Raw genomic sequence first — 8,745 nt, forward strand, 5'->3', positions numbered from 1 at the left:
GGTTTTAGAGCTAAACAATTCTTTTGGGAGACTGGGGGAAGAGATGGGACAATTTTTTTCATAGAGTCTGAGACCAATAATCATTAGGCCACGTAGTTAGACAAACTATATCAGAGCACATTAATTATCACTCTGTTACCCTCCTGTTCAACCCAGCGTGCTGGATTAGACTAAAAGCACTGTAGGTCTCAAGAGATTTATGTATCAGGAACAGTAGAAACCAAAATGGCTTTACAGATTGGCAGAAAAGTTGAGGTTGGAAGGAACCTCTGAAGGTCATCCGGTCCAACCTCCCTGCTCAAGCGGGGACACCTAGAGTCAGTTGTGTAGGACCATGTCCAGATGGCTTTTGAATATCTCCAGGGAGAGAAACTCCGTAATCTCTCTGGGGCTTCACTGATAAAGACCCCTGAAATGTCAAGGAACTGGTTAGAAGAGTTTGTAAGGTGTCAGTTTCTTCTTTAGCTCGAGGTGTGAATCTTCTTGTCATCCTGAGTGCAAAAAAAAATTCTCTCCCATACTTCAAATCAAGTAATTTGTTAAACCTTGCATATAAGACACAGGTATATAAAGAACATTATGTTCATGGCAGAACATTGTCCATGTGTCTGCCTGCAGAGTCAGACAATCCACAGGACTCAAAGAACAGAAATCACTCCCCTCTCTCTCACTTTCTGAAAACGGTGAAGGAAGAGTGATTCTTTTTCACACAGACAACCTGAAGTGTGGGATTTTCAGGTGACATTTTATTTCAGGTCACTGCTCAAACTGAGACATGCAAGCAGCAGTATATTTAAGGGGATGTAGCATTTGCTGAATATGAAGGAATAAAAATAAACAAGAGGATTCACAAATTATGCAACTCTCAGATTTCAGTGACAGAAAGGACCACTGCAAGTGTAACATGCAAGCCACCCAGCATTTGCACTGTAGAACTTCCCTAAGAAGTTAGAGAAAGTTGCTTCATTTGATTTCAATTCGTAATTTTTTCCACATTTTACAAATGATCTTTGCTCTTAGGAAACCTCATCATATGTCAGCTTATCTAATTTTGTCTTTGGCCGTACAATTATCTTTCTGTCTTCATCAGCAAGATGGTAAATTTCTTCCTATAAATGATTTCTCCCTACAGTTTTTTTCTTCCATATCTAAATTGTTTTCCTAAAATGACCAGGTAACCTCTCAGATTTCTTCCTGATATATTGAATAGACTGAGTTCCTTATATCCTAGGTTTCTTTTCCAAAGGCAGGTAGATCATAATTTTGGATCTCCTCTGAGCTCTTTCAAGTAAATCAGACCCCTTTCATGAACAGCAGATATCGGAACTGGACAGAACAATCCTGCATTTTAAGCATAGCATAGCATTCTTCTTCTCATCCTTTTAATGGTTCCCTATTAATTCAGTATAGCACAGGTCTTAAGATGTTGTAGTGCAATGTCAAACGCTTTGGAAAAAACCCAGTAACTTATATCAGTAGCCACTTTTATCGATTAGACCATGTCAAAATCTTGCTTGTAATCGTGTAAGAAAAAAAACAGACAACTTTTTCAAGTCTTCTTCAGAGACCTGTGTTGTCTGGGATAAACTACATTTTTAATTTCTAATCCTCTGTAGATACAAGACTGCATTTATTGCCTTATTATTCTGCCCAGTATCTTTACAAGGATAGTATGTCTGCAAAAACTCCAGTAACTTTGGTCATTTTCTGATATTTAAATCATGTTGGCAGTCTCTCAGTCTTTTCCAAGGTTTCTAACATTACTTTAAAACCAAAAAATTATTCAAAATGCTTCTTAGCTAGGCCTCTTCAGGCATCTTCTTTGAAAATACTTGGGTTTGCCTAATGCCTGGACATCCTCCTTTGTTTCATATGCTAAACTTTATTGCCTGTATATCTTTTAGGACTTTTACATTTGCAGTTGTTTATATTTAAATTTTAATACAAACACTTTCTTATTATTTTTACAATCTATGTCCTGTAGTGTTCCTTAATCTTGGGTTTTAATTTTTTTTCTCTTGTTTTTTCTTTCTCTTCATTCTTTTTCTGCTTTCTGATTCTAGATTGGTAAATCATTAGCTTCTCTTGTCAGTCACCTGCAGTTTCAACCTGTTACCTATTAAATCTAATTTACCATTTTTTAAAATTCTTTCAAAAGTTGTTATTTTCTTTTTGATCTTTTTGATCAGAACTGCTCATTGCTGTATGTACTCCTATAAAAATATACAACACTACAATTTCATCTAAAATACAGCTAATTTATATATAACATTGTTAAAAAGTTATTCAGTCCTTGGTCAAAACAGAAACAAGGAATGTTTTCATGAATAGAGAAGTGCTGGTTGTCTGTACTAACTTTCTGATTGATGTAAACCACATACTTCTTATCATCTCAGTAACTATTTGGCAGAGGGCTAGTTCTCTTACTCCTGCACCTTTTCATGCACTTCAGGACAGCTACCATGTATTTTTCTTAAGCTAAGGATATTTTTTGAGAGACAGGACAACCTCTTTCCTAAGGAAAATGTTAAGATTTAATCCATGGTCTGACAAGTTCCTGAGATCTGCACAAACTGAGATCCCATAAATTTAATTTCAGAGACAATCTAGAAAAGATATAAAGATGAGGTTTGTTAATATGATTAAGATGTTGGCCTGGGGTTCCAACAGCCAGTGATGAAATGCTTAGTAATGTTTCAAAATTTCCACTGACATTTTACACGAGTCCTGATCTTTGCATGTTGAAGGTTTTAATCTGCAAAAGAGAGCTAACACCTTATTTCTTCCATCCATCATATTGCAGTCAAGTTATGGAAAAGTCAGACTTCTCTTCGGTAACCAGTACAGCAAGGCCAGATTTCAATGTTTAACTTGAAGCACAAGTAAGATACTATTGTTCCTACTTTTCTGCTTTATATAAATGTCAAATCGTTACAGAACACAGTTGTTTCTAGCAAATGAAGATTCATATTATGAAGAATACCTACGATTTCTATTGGCTTGTGTTTGTTTATCTTCATCTGGTCACGGTCACTGTGTAAAGGCAATGTCATATTCTACAACAGGAATGACTACACAGCAGTTTTCTGATACTGGAAGCTCATAGTTTAAGATAAAGGTTCTGTGGATTTTGCTTGGATAAATGCCCAGTTTATCTGCAGGAACATGTCATTCTGTTCCACAATTACAGAATGTTACAATCTCCATATCTTAATTCTTTGGATGACACCTGTGCTTAGCAAAATGTTAAAGTATGTTGGATTTTCATTTAGACACTTCAGGACTATGAACTTAGGGAAGGAACATCTGATTCTGCAAGGTGCAGAGGGCAAGGAAGATATGTTGGTCATTTTCATTTTGCATTAAGTGTGTTTAGGATTCTCAGTCTTTAATTCCAGACAAAAATAACAGGACACAACCACCCTCTCCAAAGTTTTTTTTCCCTTCCTTAAGACCTTTCTGTTTAAATATAAAGTGAAGTATAACCAGTGTAATATAGTAATATATATATAAAATATAATATAGTAAACCAGTATAACTGGTTTCCTGAGCTGTGACAAGCATCCTTATGGATTCCTCGAAACGCCAAAGGAAGATTTTTACCATTTCCGTATTGTAATCATTAATGGTGTATCTCCTTTATCTAACAGCTATTTAAAAAAGAAAAAAACTCTGTGGTAACTTAATCATTTTTGCTGTGTGTAAGTTGGTTGAAATGGTCCAGTGGGCTCAGATGTTACTGAGAAGGAGATCTGGACAGACATAAACACAGAAAAAGCCTTTTCCCTTTAAAAATCAAGATAGAAATTAATCAGTAATAATAAAAGTAAGTCTTTGTAATGTATTTGGGTATCAAGCTGAAAAAAAAATTCAGGCTTGAAGAGTAAGGGTATGTCATAGAATCATAGACTGGGTTGGTTTGGAACGGACCTTTAAAGGTCATCTAGTCCAACCCCCCTGCAATGAGCAGGGACATCTTCAACTAGATCAGGTTCCTCAGAGCCCCATCCAACCTGACCTGGAATGTTGGCAGGGATGGGGCCACCAGTGCCAGTGTTTCACCACCCTCATTGTCAAAAATATCTTTTTTATATCTAGTCTAAATCTACCCTCTTTTAGTTTAAAACCATTACCCATTATCCTATCGCAACAGGCCCTGCTAAAAAGTCTGTCCCCATCTTTCTTACAAGCCTCCTTTAAGTACTGGAAGGCTGCAATAGGGTCTCTCCGGAGCCTTCTCTTCTCCAGGCTGAAGAAACCCCAACTCTCTCAGCCTGTCCTCATAGGAGAGGTGTTCCATCCCTCTGAACACTTCTGTGGCCCTCTTCTAGACCCACTCCAACAGTTCCATGTGTTTCCTGTGTTGAGGGCTCCAGAGCTGGAGGCAGTACCCCAGGTGGGGTCTCATGAGAGCAGAGGGGCAGGATCCCCTCCCTCGACCTGCTGGCCATGCTGCTTTTGATGCAGCCCAGGATACGGCGGCCTTCTGGGCTGCAAGTGCACATAGGTGTCTCATGTCCAACTTTTCATCAACCAGGACCCCCAGTCCTTCTTGGCAGGGCTGCTCTTGATCCCTTCATCCCCCAGCCTGTATTGAAACTGAGGATTGCCCCTACCCAGGTGCAGTACCTTGCACTTGGCCTTGTGAACCTCATGAGGTTCACACAGGCCCATTCTTCAAGTTTGTCCAGGTCTCTCTTGATGGCATCCCATCCCTCAGGTGTGTCAAGTGCACCACTCAGCTTGGTATCATCTGCAAACTTGCTGAGGGTGCGCTCAATCCCACTATGTCATTGATGAAGATATTAAAGAGTACAGGTACCAGTACGGACCCCTGAGGGACACCACTCATCACTGAAGTGAAAGTGGACAGTTAAATTTTCGTATTTGACTGCAGTAATATTTTCAATAGAATAATTATTTTAGAACTTTCCTTACCCCTCCAGTTGCCTTTGGGCTGAAGCACTGGAATAAAATGTAAAAATTTTAAAATTTGGCCATTTGAGGATTGCAGGGAATCAAATCAGGGCAGGAACAAGTAAATTGTTCATGATAGAGGCACAGGACTTGAGTTTCTGCAGTTTGTTTGCCAGCTTCTGTTGGATACATCTCTATCACAAAACTTGGGGAACAGTGGAGTTAACCATCCGCACTGTAGAGAGGCAAGGCGAGATGCAGAGAGCATAGCTGGACAGGGGCAAAAAGGCAGGTCAGTATTTTCCCTGAAAGCTACTTTAAACATTATGCAGAACAGGCAGGACAGTGGTTATGGATGTACAACCCAAAGCACTTCAGAGTGGTAAGTTTTGCTGGCTAGACCCTTAACCAGAATAATGTGGAGTAATCCTATTGATGTCAGAGGAGATATACTGATCTACAGCAGCAGACCAGTGACTTTACCTCCAGGTAAAGGAGTGTGGTTTGGGGAATCTGGAGTCTAGGTGTTTCATTAAGCCAAGCTCTCTGACATTAAATCACCAGGTTGAAAGGATGTGTTTTGTTTGATGCCATTAATTAAAAACATGTGATTTTAACCTCCATAGCTTGTGTGTACATCAAGAAATGAAAGTTATAAAAGCACATATGCCTGTAGCATATAAACATACAATATATGATGTATAAGTATTTAATAAACATTAGCAGGAGATGATAAAACCATATGTGAATAATAGCTGTCCAGAAGTCATGAGTTTATAAATATTACTCCTAAGAAACCTATATATAAGTATTACTCAGTACACCAAGAACTGTCCCATGCGTATAATCTACGTATGTGGGCAAGTAATTGAAATGTCTCCAAAGGAATAGTAGACAAATATGTGTAGTACAAAGATAGTAAAAGAAAATTAATTATAAACATAAGAAATAGTGAGGAAGTGATTTGAAGAAAAAGGAGTAGAGAAAGAAGGGAAGAGTACACTGCAAATCATGTAAGATAAGGAAAGTCATGTGAAATCACATGTATAGATTTGGTAAATAGAACCTAGGAAAAGGAAGCTGAAATGGAAAATGACTACAGGTCGGTGACACGGTCAGGAACCATGTTACATAACCTCTTTGATAAGATTTTGAACTTCCAGTGCAATTGCTAGGAGAAAAGGCAGAAAAGCATAGGGGACAACACAGCATTACTCCTTTACAGTGACAGCAGTTTTATATTTGCTTTCATGCAATTAATTCAATGAAATTATGCCTGTTCATATGACATGCTACCTATTCCCTTGATCATATAAATAGTTGTTTAGTTATATTGCAGTTTAAATTCCAAATGACATTTATTAGAGTAACAGCAACACAACTGAAATATTTTCCAAACTTCATTTAAAATGCCTCAGGTGGCAAATTCTCAAATCACATTTGCCTTTTTTCACAGTTCGAATCCTCTGTCTAGCTTTCAGCTGTCAATGGATGTCGAGCTCCACCTTTGTTTTCAAATTTGTTTCCTACTGCTGAATTTAAAGCATGAGTTCCTCAGTAATTCCTAAGCATAGAATCATGTATTGTATACTGCAGAATTTCAGATCACTTCCATTGCTCAAGTCTTTGAGGGCATCCAGTTCTCTCATAAACTCCGAGTTTGTTCACAGAGGCAGTGCTTCCTAGCTTTGCCTGATTAGCTGTTTCTTCAGCACACGCTATTTGTGCCAAGGATTTTAATGAAAATAACACACAGCAAGTTTTTAAAGCAATCTTAAGGGTTTATATGTTCTTAAGGAATATAAATTACCAAAGTCAAGTTCTTCAGAATCTCTACTGAGAACCTCTTGCAGCAAGACATTTTCTGTTTCACCATTACATCTTATTGTATCCTTTTTCATTACACACTGATGGCTCTTCTTCTAATATTCGATTTATCCAGCTTTTTCAATAATTTCCTCCGTAATAGTATATTCATTTTTTTCACTGAAATCCAGGTAGGATTTTATCTACATCTATCTCTACATCCTTTCCTTTGTCTAGAATTTCTGTTTTCTTACCCATTCGTTTAATCTAGCATAATCTAGATGGGGTAAATATATGCTGTATATTACCCCAATCCCTTTTTCCTTACATCATCATAATTACTCATACCTTTAAAATCTCTTCTCATAGCACTGAATTCTATTGAATACATACTAATAGAAATGGACTTACCAGATCATTTTCTTTCTTTATAGTTTAGGAACCTCCTTTGCTATTTTCTAGTTACATTGTGCTAATCCCTTGTTGATATATTTATTAGCCATGTTACTTATTCAATCAGTTTCATATGCCTGTTTTGAGAATTCTGGAAAAAGATATTCTCCAGACCTCAAAATTGGATTATTTTAAGCATTTCATTTTCTTTCTATCTCAGCTGAAGCAAATAATTAACTTAGTTTCTTGGAACACATTTCATTTACTTCCAATCTCGGCTCTTACCACAGTGCACAAGCATCAATTTCCTTCTTTATTTCTGCATTGGAAGAAGCCTTTTCTGCTTGTGTGAATATCTCTTACAAGTGCTAATGCAGCTTGACTTTTGGCAATCCTACTTTACCCTTCCTGACCTTTAAGACAAAGTTTCTTGGCTGACCAGTCTTTTTTTACCAATTTTTGTAGAGTCTCTGCTTGTTCCTAACATCCTTTTTGAAATGATTATGAAATTAGACCTGGAGACTTTCCCTACAAGTCATTTCCACCTGCCTCAGTGTAAAGTGATAAGTAAAACTGGTCCAGCTCACTTGCTGGGCTTGTGTGAGAGGTGAGTAAACATTACATAGAACAATCATTGAGATAACTTGATTTTTATTATCTGCTCTACCCTTTTCTTTCCTTTTGATAGTCAAATAACACTGAAGATCACCTGCACTGTCCTCATTCTTCAGTCTCAGCTAGTCATTATTCATCCAGCCTTGCCATGCCACTGTCCTAGTGTAAAAGGTTATCCCTGACAGTAGCTTGCAACAATGTTCCTGAAAGACCAAGCTGCTTCTGAGTCCTAGCTCCACTCTGGTCCTAGCATAAGTCCAGCTTTAAGTGCAGGTATATCAGCAACTTTTTAGATCAAAGACTGTTGGAGGCCCCAGAAAGGTAGAGGTAAGGCACTTTGACCTTTGCTGACATCACCTATTTCTTTTCAAGCAGTACCTGAAAAGGCAGGCTTTTCCTCCTGCTTGCACCACATGAGAGTATAGCAATGTATTTTTGTATTAGGAACCAAAACTGAACACAGTATGCCAGATACGTCTCAGAAATAATAAATAGAGAAAAATAATCAACCATAAGCAACCGTAGCTAACAGAGCCCAGAAAGCCAGCATAAGGGCACACTGCTGCATCATATTCAACTTCTTGTACACCAGAACTCTCAGCTTCTTTCCTGTAGACCTGCTCTCTACCATTTAGTGCCCTGTCTATACTTCTATATGAGGTTATCATATCAGGTGCAAGACACCACATATACCTTTGCTGAACTTCATGAGATTTTTGCCAACTCGTTTCTCCAGCCAGCTGAGGTGCCCTCTGAATGGCAGCCCTACACTCCAGCATGCTGACCACCCTCCCAACTCAGTCTCATCCACTAAATTGCTGAAGGTGCACTCCACTGCACTGTCCAAATCATTAATAAAGATGTTAAATAGTTTGAGCCCCAGCATTGACACCTAAGGACACTAGTAATGAATTACCAATTGGACTTCACACACCCCCTATCATTGCAACCCTTTGAGCTCAACAGACCAGCCACCTTGTAATCAACCTATCTGGTTCGTATCTCTCCAGTTTG

Source organism: Phaethon aethereus (assembly GCF_964289735.1).
Source record: "Phaethon aethereus genome assembly, chromosome: 2".
In the NCBI taxonomy this organism is placed as follows: domain Eukaryota; kingdom Metazoa; phylum Chordata; class Aves; order Phaethontiformes; family Phaethontidae; genus Phaethon; species Phaethon aethereus.